General features: G+C 43.2%; 1 protein-coding gene across 1 annotated transcript in view; it reads left to right on the top strand.

Annotated features, from left to right (window-relative positions):
* Positions 1 to 8,315: 8,315 nt before the first annotated feature.
* Positions 8,316 to 16,074, top strand: part of drn (doctor no) — a gene marked incomplete in the record, with an annotated part of 143,910 nt that continues 136,151 nt past the window's right edge. The window contains 1 exon segment of the mRNA XM_070083977.1: positions 8,316 to 8,405.

Here is a 16,074-nt window from a genome sequence, read left to right as displayed (position 1 = left end):
GTTGTGGTTGCTGGGGTCGATTCACAGCTTCTGGCCCCGCCGCTTCGCCGGTCGCTATTAGGTCCACTCTTTCCCTGCTCCATGAGCTTTATCGTATCTCTTAAAGCTATGTATAGATCCTGTCTACTTCCTGACAACCCTGTGACAAGAAATACTTCCTAACACCCCTGTGACTCATCTAAGTTTTCAACTTCCAGTTGTAGCCCCTTGTGTGTGGGGGGGGGACCCCCTGTCCCACCTGTGTTGCAGGTAAGGAGAGACGAGGTTTGGTTGTCATGTGGTGGTGGCCTCAGCTCTGAGACGGAGTTATATTTCTAGCTACATGACACCATCACTATCATCTCTTCCTCCTACTCATTACATACATTGTTTGTCTCACCGTCTCTAGTCTTATTAGTGTGGCTGTTTTCTATTATCTCCCTTTATTACTGTCGTTACTTTCCATTTTACCTTCTCTCTCTTTCAATTTATTTGTCTCGCCTTGTGATAATGGTGTCATAAATTTTATTAACTGTATTTGGGAGATAAATTACCTTGGGAAATATCAGTTCTCAAGTTAAGGTACACAGGTCGCATAATATTTAACAATGTCCTCATCACCATACTCAAGTCTCCCAGTTCAAATTGGCCCATTTATTTTCCTTGTGTAATATGTATACAACCCATCGTGTGTAATAGCATTGGAGAGGGGAAACAGCTAGCTTATGTTTCACAATGTAGCTTTTATAGAATGTGGGTGTGCATAATCTCGTTAAAAAAAACTACCTTGATCAGCTAGCTTGGCACTGTCATTACCTGGGCGGAGGGTCATGAAAATCACATAGAAAGAAAATGGTAATTATTCTCGTTTATAAATTGCCTTTGGCAACTGCCCCGGTATTCATTGAGTTGGTATTGAATACCGAAAACTACCCAGAGAGCCTAGGAAATACTACACCAGTTGTTTTCTCAAGGACATGTTTAACTCAAATTTTGGAGTAGAACAAAAGAGAACTGTATTTTAGCAATGAAACTACGTGGAAGTGCATGGAAACAAGAGGCACTTGTCGAGGAACTGAGAGAGAGAGAGAGAGAGCGAGCGCAGACACAGAACGTACAAGACGTTACACAAGGAAAGATGTTATCAACTACTTACATGTTACCCTTATAGAATAAAAGGTCACAATTACATGACTGGAACAATACACAAATTACCCGCACGTAGGAGAATGAAACTTGTGAGGACCTGTGACTAGTTACTGGTCCAACTTGGACCAAAACGTCATCATGTGCTCGTAGTTGTGTATGTCAACTTAATTGCGACGGCTACCTTCCAACACTCATAATAATATTTTAAACTGCTTTAAAAAAATATGCAGACGTCATAAATAAGAGATAACCCAACTACAATACTTGTATCAGACGTAATGGAAATCCAGGAAGATGTTCAAGAAATATTAAGAACAAAATTATTTCACATTTGCAAAATACAGCTGGTAAAGTTGTAAGAGTATTGGTGGCTTCTTACGATCAGGGAGAGGGAAGGTACATCACTGAGCATGACACACTATTATTGTGTTATTGGGTCAGTCAACACAAGGAATAGTGAAGGCTCCATCCTCCATCCGCTAATCGCCACACAGAAACTCACCTGAGTCCCAAAGTTTTCGAGGTACTGTGCATCTTTCTCGCAGTATCCCAAGCCAGATAGTCTGTAAGCTTAGGGAAAGTTGTAAGGAACGACTGAGTGAAGAGTCAGAATACTGAGTAGGAACTGATTGCTGGAGGAGAGAAAAATGCAGGCGAGTGAGAATATTGTATAGTTCGTTGTATCACTTGTCTGTTACCTTCCTGTGATACCCTGGGGGAGGGGCATCACATACACACACACACGTCCTCAACACTTGCTTCATGATTCCACTTAATAGGTGAGGTACATTACCTCTAGTTGATTTCAGGAATTACGGTCCTTACCAGCAGTCAGGTCCCAGACCAGGTCTCCAGTTTGATGGTCTAATCGATGAGACTGTTGGTGCTAGTAGCTCTCAATCCAGCAGTCTGTTCAGGAACTAATTTGGTCAGTTCTAGTTACTGATGAGCCACCTGATAAGTGAAGACAATATATAACATGGCATTAACACACACACACATACATACACATATACATACACACATACACATACACACATACACACATACACATATACACATATACATACACATATACATACACATATACATACACATATACATACACACATACACACACACCACACACACACACACACACACACACACACACACCACACACACCACACACACACACCACACACACACACACACCACACACACACACCACACACACACCACACACCCCTCACACACACACCACACACACCCCACACACAACACACGCCCCACACACACACACACACACACACACACCCCACACACACACACCACACACACACCCCACACACACACCACACACACACACACCCCACACACACACACCCCACACACACACACCCCACACACACACACCCCACACACACACACCCCACACACACACACCCCACACACACACACCACACACACACACCCCACACACACACACCCCACACACACACACCCCACACACACACACCCCACACACACACACACACCCCACACTCACACACCCACACTCACACACCCACACACACACACCCCACACACACACACCCCACACACACACACCCCACACACACACACCCCACACACACACACCCCACACACACACACCCCACACACACACACCCCACACACACACACCACACACACACACACCACACACACACACACCACACACACACACACACACACCACACACACACACACACACACACCACACACACCACACACACCACACACCACACACACCACACACCACACACACACCACACACACCACACACACACACACACACACACCACACACACACCACACACACCACACACACACCACACACACACCACACACACACCACACACAACACACACACACAACACACACACAACACACACACACACACACACACACCACACACACGAGGAGCCTCGAATCGACCTTTGTAACCATAAATAGGCAAGTACACTCTCTCTCTCCCCGTCTTAGAGGTGGTAGGAAAACGTGAGTGTAATAGTTTAGTGTAAGACATCATATATAAGGTTAATGCAGGTCATCATAATGGTCACAGCGCGGGAAGAAAATCTCTGACAGATATTAAACCATTATAATATTCAATGAGGTTTTCTTCAGTCTTGTCTAATTTTACTACTCACTGAATCCAGCAGGTGCCAATTCAACCAGACTGTGATAGATAAGTGGGTTAGCGGGCCGCCAACACCAACAGCCTGATTGACTTGGCGGGCACCAGATAAGCGGGAGTAGGGAAACTCTTGAAATCGGTCGTTGGCGTATCATATTTCGTCTCTTGTGATTTGAGATTTACACAACACTTATGTAAAGATTTTGTGCCAAGGTGCGAGTTTATTTACCTGGCCACTCGTCCTGTAGCTGACTGGTATGTCATGTACCGGCTGAGCTCTTCTCTCTGTAGAGCTCCAGGTATTGTAGGTAATTGAGCTCTTCTCTCTGTAGAGCTCCAGGTATTGTAGGTAATTGAGCTCTTCTCTCTGTAGAGCTCCAGGTATTGTAGGTAATTGTAGTCGGGTGGTCTGGTGTAAGGTGGCAGGTACTTTTACAACACTGTGGTGTTAATGACACTTGTTTTATCACCCTGTCACACCACACTACACTACGTAAACAAGTTCTTTCAGTAGCTCTTGAACGAAGGAACCAGAGGAACACTCCTTTTCCTAGGTATTATTACCTACCTATTTTAGAGCTTCATATAATAGTAATAATAATAACAGTATAATAATGGCCACATTGTATTCGTGGCTGAGGATGATCACTGGAGCAGAGCAAGTCTTACATGGGAAAGGATAACTACACACCCCACCGTACTTATGTTACCAGCATGTGCACAGTGTTTATGGTACACCATTTGCTGTGGTGACTTGTACTGCTTCGACTACTGTCTCGTAGGTCAGTCGCCTCGTTTGTCAGAGGTATGAAATCGACAGAAGTTTAGCAATAAGTGTAGGCTGTCATTTGCATGATAATTTGCAGTCTTTATTGAGACGACGCTTACTCTGTGCTGAGTGTTATTAAGCGTAACACAGCAAAACGTCGTTAATATTAAAGAATTGGGCAAACTTTCCCTCCCTCTCTACTTGTGTTTACTATTTGCCAGTCAAACCTGGGATATATAGTTGCGTCTGTACCATGGCTGTCTCCTCGCTCATCTTGTTTACCATCCCCTCTACCTGCTGATGGTGGGTCACCCTTCCCCTCTACCTGCTGATGGTGGGTCACCCTTCCCCTCTACCTGCTGATGGTGGGTCACCCTTCCCCTCTACCTGCTGATGGTGGGTCACCCTTCCCCTCTACCTGCTGCTGGTGGGTCACCCTTCCCCTCTACCTGCTGCTGGTGGGTCACCCTTCCCCTCTACCTGCTGCTGGTGGGTCACCCTTCCCCTCTACCTGCTGATGGTGGGTCACCCTTCCCCTCTACCTGCTGAAGATGGGGTCACTTACATAATTGTTATAATACACAGAGCCTTTGTTTCAGCGCTCTGTAAATCCCACAATCTGACCTCTTCCCTTATGCTGCTCAACTCTTACACTTCCTCTTACGTGGGTGTGGGTACATTGAGTGTGGGCACTGAGGGCGCAGCAGGAACTTGTAAAAGAGGGGGATTATATAATGTTATGCCATAGTAATTTGTATATATGGTAGAAATTGTAAATATCACACATCATAAAGTATTCTGATATGCTGAGAAAATTTTGATGTCACATTGATAAATAATATAGATATTTCCACTCTGATATTAGCGACCAAGAAATGTTATGATCTGAGCTGCCCAAAGTTCCATACCAAGAGGACACAACGGAATAAAATTGCGTACCAAGAAACCGGAGACATTGTACAAGCTGTTTTTAGGGGAAGAAATATACCAGAGGAACCAGCAAAGAAATACAAGAATAGACAACAGGGGATACATAGAGAAGTGACAAGGCAGCACAACATATCAGGTCGTCACACACCAGGACCAAACAGTCACCAGTCCACATTACCAATACTGGAGAGACCGGTGATATGTTCACACACGTCCATGGTTTAGAAAGAAACGTGAGCAAACACTAGGACATATTTATTAGAAAACGTTTCGGTCCTGGGACCTTAATCACTTCTAATAGAGGTTAAAAAGACAGTATATATAGGCAGAGAGTGAGGTGTGATGCATGGTGACCTGAAGCATGCTGTATGGGGATGAGGACAGGTAAGCAATGTGATAATGTGACTCCTGTGTTATTGGGTAGGAGGTGCTTTGCATATAAGCAGAATAGATGCCTTAAAAACTTGATTTATCCTACACCAAATATTACCCTCCTTGGAGAATTCAGTCTCCCAAATTTGAAACAGAATATGCTGAATCGCAGCGTTATACTAGAAATGGTCCCTGGAAGCCCGTTAGCTAATGGGGCTTTGTGAAAAGTTTGCTTTGAACCCACAGATCACAGAACCCGCTAGAAATGAAAATACACTGCATTTGATGTTCACGCACAACAGTGAAGTAATATACGCTATCATAGAAACAAGCAGGTGTAAATTCAGGGGTTTAAAACTCCATAAATAGTATACCAGAAAGGGATGTTCGGGAAATATAATTTCATCGGTCAGTGAATTGATTGGGGGCAAAATAAACAAAGAACTATAGGGCACTCTGGTAAACAATCTTGAACATTCTGAACCCTCAACACTGGAGAAGGTGAGTGTGTGTAAAATATGTACACTGCTGAGGAAGAGTGCGTAGAAGAATGCACATATACAGAAAAACAGTTTCCGTACTGCTTAAAATGTAACTGTTACAACGAAGGAAAGATAACATTTGCTGAGAGATAAGAGTTGCAACAAAAACTTAAACTTTTGTATCAAACTGAAGAAACAAAAAGAAAGCAAAAAGCTGTCAAGGATATTGTTAGAAACACAAACTACTACTACACATTTGCAAAATAAAAATTAAGAACTGTGTTGAATTGAACTATTAATCACAGGAGCTTCATATACTGACTGATGAAAAAAGAAATAAGCTAAATTTTAAAAGATCAGTAAAAATCAGTGTTCAGTAACACGTTAAATGAAAGCAAGATGGAGAAGGCCACACAATCACATAACTGACACAGGTAAAAATCCTGAAGAATTCGAAAAAGAACTAGAAACGATGTTCCCTCATGCAGCACCTGCACTAGATAACTGGAATTCCGTATTTATAAAGACGTACAACACAACACTAGCTTGAACACTCGGTATTCTTTGTAGGTAGAGTTCAGATGTAGGTGAAATATCCTAAAGGCCTTTAATTGTTGAAAATTATACATCGCACATCATAATAGTCTTTGAAAGGAAGATGAGACATCAAATTTCAAACTTTGTGGAACAGCATAACCCACACAACCCAAACCAGCATGGATTTGGAGCAGGAAGATCATGCTTGTCACAGCTACTATCCCTCAAGGAAGGTTCCTTGACGCTGGTGAGGGGCTCTTGATCTGGGGAATTGGATCTGTGCTCCGGTTCCCTGATTAGAGCCTGAATACCTTCTATCCCCCCTCCCCACACGTGCTGCATAATCCTGCGGGCTTAGCGCTCCCCCATGGTGATGATAATTGTCATAGCTACTAAACCATTATGACAATTACGCAGACATGGGAAGCAAAACCAAAATATGAATGTAGTTTACATGGATTTCACAGACGCGCTTGAAAAACGTGAAGTGTGGTTCAATATCTTGGATACATCCAATGGATCAAGGAAAAATTAGGCATCCACATCAACACAAGAAGCACAGCAAACATTTATTTCGGGCCAGTTGGGTCACGTCAACTACTCACTCCCATTTCAGCAATCGACCAGGCCGTGATGGATATCTGGGGCAGCGGGTCTCCAGTAGCAACAGCCTGATTGACCAGGCTAGCACCAGACGAGCCTAGCCTATGGCCGGGCTCCGGGAGTAGAAAGACCCTCGAAACTCGTCAAAGGTATAACAGGTAGTCATTGCACATAAATTGAGGGTGTTTGGTATTACGAGGAAAATAGGCAAATGGATTTTTCAATTTTATGACAGAGAACAGAGGAGGAGGAGTTAACAGAACAAAATCCAGCATTAGCAAAGTCAAAAGGTGAGTCCCTCAGGGCACGGTCCTGGTGCTTTTACTGTTTCTTGTTTATATAGCGGACATAGTTACTATGGCGAGTGTTTTTATCTATCATAATTTGCAGATGATACCAAAATTCAACATGAAAGTCGATAAATTAGACACATGTGCAACACTTGGGTGTATCTGTTGAGGAAACGTTTCGCCACACAGTGACTTCATCAAGATTGATAGACTGATTACATCGACTACAGGCTGAGGGATTGATCACCTCAAACTCCTTCTGATCTTCACCATTCTTCTTTGTATAGGATTGATGAAACCACTTTGTAGCGAAACGTTTCCACAATAAAGATACGCAAGTGTTGCACAGGTGTCTAATTTATCAGCTTGTCGGTTCTCTGAACCATTTAACTACAAGCATGAAAATCACCTCAGTACAGGACACGAAAAAATGCAGGAAAGATATAAATCATGTATTTTATTAGTGACAGGTTCCAACTGCTGAGATATGTAAAGAAGGAAGAACTCAAGACAGGTGAAGGGTAGTGGTAATGCCTTGAATCAAGAGTGTTGCGATGGCATGAAGACACCTCTTGAAGGTATGAAGACGTGGTTAATTAATAATGTAGAGCGGGAGGTAGACACAGCAGGTGGTAGGCAGTAGGCCAGGAAGGAGTAAGCAGGCAGGCAAACAAGCGTCTCGCAATGCGCCAGGCACCAGCAGGAGGAGGAGGACGACGAGGAGGAGGAGATGGAGTCGTGCTGCTTTAAACCTTGATCGATATATCCCCCCATTCCGCGGCGCGTCCTCCATGTAGAGCCTGGTTGACTGGGCACTGGTGGACGACTCATGCTGTTTCCTCTCAACACCTGTCTTAACCTACCCACCCTCACCCTGCTGCACCTTCACTGGTATATGTGCTTGGGTCAAGTTGGCCAGACTGTAGCGGGGCAAAGCATGCAGAGGCTGTATGTTACGTCCCTGGGAAGCTGAGTCAGAACAGTGTGCGCATGCGCCGTGTCGCTCTCGCTGAAAATAGCAGGTGTAGCTAGCACCAGTCTCTCTCTAGCGCTGTGTTGGGAAGGGCTTTGCTGCCTACACTTGACTCCTCTCGTCTTTCTCTTGCTTCAATCATTAAGTTTATGCCAAGGTAGTTGTTTCATGCGTTCCTTTCTCTTCTACAAGGAGCTGAGTGATAATTGTTTAACCCCGTAGTGTTTACACTCAGAAAATAGCGAGTGAAAGTGGGTGCAATTTGATGGGAGGGTGTATGGCTGGCTGGTTGAGGCCAGCAGCCCATCCGCTGATGTGGCCAGTAGGCCCAGGCTAAGTGAGATGCTTCAAGACTTTCCCCAAGGTGGTGGTGTGGCCTCGTGTGGCCCAGTGCTATCATGGTGACCACACGCCTACATGGACATCCATCTACCAGTAGTATACTACAGTAAATAGGTCTTTGTTACACTCGCAGCGCCGTCCCTGCTGCTGCTGCTGGCTTGGGAGGAGACTCAAGGACGCCCTTTGTGCGCCCACGCCGCCACGCCCCGCCTCAATCACCCGACGCCCTTACTACCAGCCCAGCAGACCTGCCCAAGCTCTTGTTGTAACCCTCTAAGAGTTCTACAGCCTCGGTCACGAGTGAACACGACGACATCACCTAAACCCTCGTAATAGTGGATTCAGAGGCGCCATCATGTAGTCGAGAGGATGCCAAGGCCTCCTTAATGAACATATATCGAGTGACCTTAAAGGTGTTCACCTTCCCGGTGACCATGGCCAAAGTCATCTGACTCGCAGAGCTTGAATAAGACAATTTCAAGTAGAGAGAAGCAAGGGTGCTGCTGTCTTCATGGCCACAAGCTCCCTCCTGCGGCCAGGCACGTCCCAGCATTGACCCACTGCAATTTGATGTGTTCACAAAGGCGCCTCGTCGGGTGTGCTAGTCTACCAGGAATGTTTCTTACCATTGCAACATATCTTGGCTTACCCAGACACTTGTGTCCAAGCTAGCAACTGCTTTTATTACCAACATTGTCCTTGTAGATAAAAGTATAAATCTTATCACAGATTCAATCAGCAATCTCAGTACTGCCAGAAGCTCGCATTCTGCATTATTACCAAAATGTTTTTTCTGTAAATACACATTCAGAAGATTTAAAGAATTAGTCTTAGTGGTTCTTAGAAACATCTTACTGGGGGATGACTGTCTTATCAGGGGAATGTTGTTAATGTTTATGCAGTATGCAAGTATTCTCGTACCTTTAGGACACAGGGAAAATAGATTGTATTACTATTCCACTAGATTCCCATCTTGTGCCACGAAAGAATCTAGCGAATGTCCTGAGCTGAAGTGTTCGCTCTTCAAACTCTTCTTAGAGCCCCTCCCTCGCTCAAGCTCTTCTGCATCAGCCAAGCCTTGGGAATCTGCGTCTCAACAAGGAAGGTTAAGTGCATCAAGGGGCACTTAGTGTCACAGTAAAAGTACACACGGACAAGGTGGTCGTGAAGATAACAGTGACTGTAACCTTCATGGTGGGCAGCAAGTGTGTTCCAGGTCAAGAGTCAGGTTACTTAGAGGAACAAGGTCATGGCCTCTATCTTACCTACAGTTCCCAACGGCTGTGGCGCTCGCCTACCTCTGTTGTGCGCCACACGCTGAATGCTCTTTATAGTAGCAGCAGCATTTTTCACTCTAGTAGCATAACGGAGATCCTAAATATTATAACGAGATAAAAGTGTCAGAAAGATTGGTGGGTTAGTGTGTGTTTGTGCGCGCTAGTAATTATGGCGCATTTTGGCAGTGCTTGTGAAGAGCAGTGGTGTGCCTACAGAGGAAGTACATGATTACTGTGTGTGATACAGCCAGGCAGAGCTTCACTCTACACTGGAGCAAGCTCCTTCACTGGTGACCCGCCCAAGCTGCCCCACTATAAGACTGCATATAAAGTGGCTCCGTTACAAGTGTTTACTATGTCACTTACAGGCAACTCATCTGGCGTTCAGCCAGATACCACTCACTTGCCAATTTAGGATTGCAGAGTAGAAAAAACCTGCTGGCCTAGTGTGAATATGCCATATTTGTGTAGTGTGCGTGTGCTGAGAGCTGAGATGGTGTGGTCACCACATTTTAAAGACCACTGGAATAAGTACTGTTGACGTGACGTAGTTTACAGTGAGAGTAATGATAAGTCTTCCCTCTGTACATATTATACAAGAAGCCTTCAGTACCACACCCAACATTCTTCGATTCTCTATAATTCATGCTGAAATCTGTTTTCTTCTAAGTTTGTATTGCCAAATGTTTTACAGGGAACAGTTTTACGGAAGAAACTTCGCGTTGTTGCTATGGTAATGTAAGTTACTTTTCTCTTATTTACATATGCAGTTTCTTAGTTAAGTTGTGCTGTACACTTTCGTACCCCTTCCGCCCTTCTTCGGGCAGTATACTTAAAATAAAATTGCACCAGGTTTTAAGTGTACTCAACACGGATAACTATTAACCCAGGAGTCCCAATGGCTTGTTATCCTGGGTGTAAAGGGAGCAAAATAACACAGCAGAAAAACTTTTGACTTGTATTATCCTTCACCAATTTAGAACAGAAGTATGTACACTATATACACTATGTACAATAGGTATTAGTGCACTCCACGGTAAGCAAGGCAGAACAGAAGCCACTAGAGAACAGACCGTGCTTCAACCAGCTCTAGAATGGGAATGACAAGGGCAGACAGGTGAGTGGTACCCACAACACCTCTGCGATTGCCAAAACATCTTCTCATTGGCTGGAACCTGGGTACTGATTGAACGACCTGGCCCCATCATCAACCCTTAGTACCTGGTTCGCTGGTTGGGGGAGATAGCCTTTCAATGAGGGTGTGTACATGCACCGAATAAAGGTTACGTACTCTTTGCGTGCTAAATTAACTAAGAGGCCATTTTATTTACCGAGATTAGTAGGATATGAGCGTCATAAGTCGCCATAGTTTAGTAAATGCTATGGTTATAACCATTCTCAAACAATATATGTAGAATAATAGTTTCAATACTGCGTGTGAACCGAGATTTAGGAAAACTGGAAGCACATCCAAGGTAAAGAATAAAAAGTCACAATACCATGGTTGGAAATATACACAGATAACTCGCATTTAGGGGTGACACAATGACGATGCTTCGGTTCTACTTGGACCGTTGACAAGTCACACTGAAGCGAGAAGGTAAGGGCAGAATATATATGAGAAGAGGCGGGAGAGGTGGTAGTTATAGTGGTGGTGGAGAGTGGCAGTGGTAAAAGTAATGGTGAAATAATAGTGAAAAAGTTAATAGTGTCACATCTGAATGGGAAACAAGACAGAGCGGGAGGAGGGAGGAGAAAGATGATAATAGTGGTAGTGCGTAAGAACAAGAGAAGAAAGCAGCACTAGCACTGCGAGGCTACAACATAAGGGAAGCCAGGGTAACTTCCCCTGTCAGTGACAGAGGGAACCCAGGAAACATCAACGGCTCCCGACACTTCAACTCAAACTCCCATGCTGCAGGAAGTCACCAGTGAAGAGCACTGTAGCCCAGTGGAACAAAGTAAGCCATAACATATTACCCCCAGAACCATCAAATGAAATCAACAGTCACGTGCTTCACCGAGGTCATGTGCGACCTGACAGACTTGGTAGAAAACAGAGAAATATTCAGAACTATTGCGAAGATCTTGAATATATATGCATGATGGAGGAAACGGTCCATATGTTAACAAATGCACTCGATCACCCAACATAGGGCCCGAAGACAGTCATGAGGGGGGGGGGCTAATGGCCTCAGCTTACTGCAGTGCATATAATTTTGTTTTGCAGTGGAATGCACTGGGACTACAACAAGGTCCTCATCACGGCCTCAGAGCAGCTGTCAACCTCAGATTCTCAAGGATATCTCCTTTCGAAATCTTTGGACGGGTCATCTTAGGATTAAGACTCGGGTCAGGGCGCAGTTCCTGACGAATCAGCTAGCCAATCCACCAAGCAGCACTGCAGAATTAATGGCCTACGAGCATACCACAAAAAACTCGTGGGACCAAAACCCAGTAGGACAGAGCCCTCCTAGGCAGAAGACAAGAAAGACAGTGAAAAAAAGGAAAGGTGGAAGAGTTAAGGACAGGAGGCGGCAAAGGTCAGATCAAGTCAAAAGTATTCTGAAGTTTAGAGCATTTGACAATATAAGGAGAAAGGTAGGCATTAATAAAGCCAGAAATGTTAGAATTATTGTGTATAAGAAGCGATGCTTCAAGACAGCATCTGTCAAGACTAGAAGTGTAGACAGTTATGGCAGAAGACCAGTGCATAGGATGACCGTGATCTCTAACATGACAGAAAAGAGAAGTGTTATTGTCAGCAAGACGAATACTTCTTTTGTGCTCTTTAAGTCTGTCAGAAGAGAACGGCCAGTTTCTCTCAAGTATTGCAGAGGACAAACGGAGTAGGATATGGAGTATAATCTATATGTACTCACCCGTATGTAGTTGCAGGGTCGAGTCTTAGCTCCTGGTGTGTGTGTCCGTCCCTTCAAAGGAAGTTCCTTGATGCCGGTGAGAGGCTCTTAATTCCTTTCATTGGATCCAGCCTAAACTCCCATTCTCCCAGGCGCTTCTCCGTGAATATAATGATAATGTGTATCTTTAATGGTGGTGATTGTTAACTGGTTGTGGTAGTGATTGTTAACTGGTGGTTGTTAGTGATAATTGGTTATGGTTAATGGTGATTGTTAACTGGTTGTGGTTGTTAGTGGTGATTGTTAACTGGTGGTTAGTTCTGTGTATAAGGTGTGTTAACTTGTGGGTATTAGTTGTGGGTATAGGGAGTGTGATTAACTGGTGGGCATTAGTTGTGGGTATAGGGAGTGTGATTGTTAACTGGTGGGTATTAGTTGTGGGTATAGGGAGTGTGATTGTTAACTGTTAATAATTACAAGAGGATGTAAATAAAGTGTCCCGATGGGCGGTAGTAAATAACGATGTTCAACGGGGATAAATTCTAATTGCCCAGATGTGGAAAGAATGAGGAACTTCAAAGCGAAACTGTATACAAAGCCCAGGAGGTTACCTATGGACTCGCCCCATAAAAAGAAAAGAGCATGTAAAACACCTAGGTATTATTAGTATTATCACAGCCAAGCCCTAAGCCTACAAGAATCATACGGCGCTGCACACCCGGGTATAAGACTGTCACCTGACTTGTTCTAAACTTATTCAAGTCAGCTGTGCTCTCTTCTTCAGAGTACTGCCTAGTGTTGACTACTCCCCTGAATGTAGAAGATATCAGAACTGGAAAAAAAATACGGAGCCTTTACTGCCTACATAGAGCCAGTAAAGTATTTAAACTATTGGGAACGTCTCAAAGAACTGGAAATGCATTCTCAGCAGAGAAGGCATATACCTGATAATATACACTTAGAAGATACTGGAGGGCCTAGTTTCAAATGTGAACATTATCGTGACGTACTGGAGTGAGATATGGGAGGAAGTGGAAAATAGACCCAGTGAAAAGCAGGGAATCGCAGACACAATAAGATAACAGTGTCAGTACCCATGGCCATTGACTGTTTAACTTGCTACAACAGCACAAGTGTGGATGTATTGAATAGGACATTGGAACACTGCTTCCATAGAGTACCAGACCATCCAGGTTGTGCTGGATATGAAAGCCAGCGAGTCGCCAGCAGGAACAGTCTGGTTTAAAAGGCAGTAAACAGGGGCCGAGCTATGAGAGTACGAAAATTCCCGAAATAGGTCACTGGTAAGTCACTGGTTGTAATAATTGTTGAATATAAGTGTAGCAGTTTGTGGGTAAAGGAGGGTGCACTAAGTGTTACTAGGTGTGTTCACTCATTGCTTGGACACCTCTCTTGGTACCAGCAGCTGTGTCGTGTTAATGCTACACTCTTACTTTCACTCCTTTAATGCTTTTTAAGGTTACTTCTTTTGTGTTGCACTGTTCTGTGAAATGGAAATAGTTGATTATGTAAGACTGAGCGGGGTTGATAGTTGGTTAATTATGTTGTGGTATTTATTAAGTTCAGAGTAAATGTATATTAATGTTGTAGTGTTAGGTACTCTTATGTTTGTTACTTGAAGGTTCCTTGATGCTGCTGCTACTTAGGTACTCTTGTATGTTTATCTCCTCACTTAGGTTCCTTGATATTGCTCAGGGGCTCCTGTTGCAAGAAATTGGACCTGTCCTCTCTTTCGAATCAAACCTTATTGCCGCCCATTTCCCCCCTTAGGCTTGTACGTCCCCTACAGGCTTAGCCTTCTCCCTGAATATGATGATAATGATGATCTTTTATATTTGTTTGATTATGTAGGTTGCTAAGTACCTTCCTTTCGTTTTAGATCAAACAGGAGTCCATTAAATGTTTGGCATTTAAGCTGATCATCTCTGGTGATCATGCAAGATTACAGATAAACCTTTGTTTACAAAGTAATACTTAGTACATTTATCATAAACTTCACTATTACCTTTTTTTTGTTTCTTAACAGATCTTGTGTCTGTAATTTGATGGAATATTGACGAAATTACACTATCGCCAATTTTACTGCGTCAGCGATATTTACGCATCGGCGATTTTGCCCACTTTGACTCCTATTTTAGGCCAATTACATTATTCCAGTCGACCAAATTCTTAGCTATTTCGCTAGTATTACTTCTGTTTTATCGATTGAGTACAAGAAACTGCCCAGTCAGCTATTTCAACTACCCAATAAAGTGATCAGAAATTGGTAATTTGATCAATTTCACCCAAAGTTCAGAATATTCCAATTTCAAAACAGGGTCGAGAATAAACAATGCAGACATTCCTGGCGCTAGAATAAAATTTCCTCTCTTTATTAGTTATGTTTCCAGGCTTTACAGATAAATTTCGTTTTTATTTTTTATTTACCTAAACAAATTTTATTCACACCAAAAAATGGAAGATTAATCTACGGGTCTAATATACGTTCACATTCGTGAACGTATATTAGACCCACCAGCTGACGTGTATTGGACGAGTGACGTCATTTGTTTACTCTTGAACATCAGAAAAATAGAACATTTCCGCTACGTTGAGCACGATTTCAAGCTATTTTCCGTACTAAACCCAATCGAAATCAAGTGAGACCAAGAAACTGCGAATACAACCATAAAAACCATACGAAAATACACCGAAAGTCGGTATTTTTAACCCAAAAAACAGTCGCATTTTTTTTCTCATTACGCACTGCGTGCTGCAGAATTTGTTTTATATGGTGCACACTTACTACATAGATGCACTCTCTCATATTTTAGCCCAAATTTACCGCTCACAGCTTATCTGAATGAGCTCATGACGTAGATCAATGTCTTGGACCCTCAAAACGCTAAGAAGTTTTATGTTGACTGTAATCCCACTTTAGATCACAATTACATTTCTTGGCATACAGCGCAATTCATGTAAAACACGAAATTATAATTTTTCTCAAAAATAAAGGTGTGTGTGTGTGTGTATAATATCGTGCCGAATAGGTAAAATTGGCCAATTAGCAAGGACTCGTTTAAAATTAAGTCCTTTCAAAAATTTTGTCATACATTTAAAGATGCATTTTTTCATTTAATTTAACAGTAAACAAACAGTGTAATATATTTTTTTCATTAGGTTCAGAATTATTTTTGCGAAATTATTGCATACACAAATTTTCGCTTGCCTTATATGATATTTAAGCCAAAATCGCTAGTTTTGCCTGTTCGGCACGACACAGGCACACACACACAGGCACACACACACACAGGCACACACACAGGCACACACACACACACACAGGCAC

This window comes from Cherax quadricarinatus, chromosome 1 (assembly GCF_038502225.1).
Source record: "Cherax quadricarinatus isolate ZL_2023a chromosome 1, ASM3850222v1, whole genome shotgun sequence".
Taxonomy (NCBI): Eukaryota; Metazoa; Arthropoda; class Malacostraca; order Decapoda; family Parastacidae; genus Cherax; species Cherax quadricarinatus.
The sequence above is the reverse complement of the archived record's forward strand: the minus strand, read 5'-3'. Positions and strand labels throughout refer to the sequence as shown.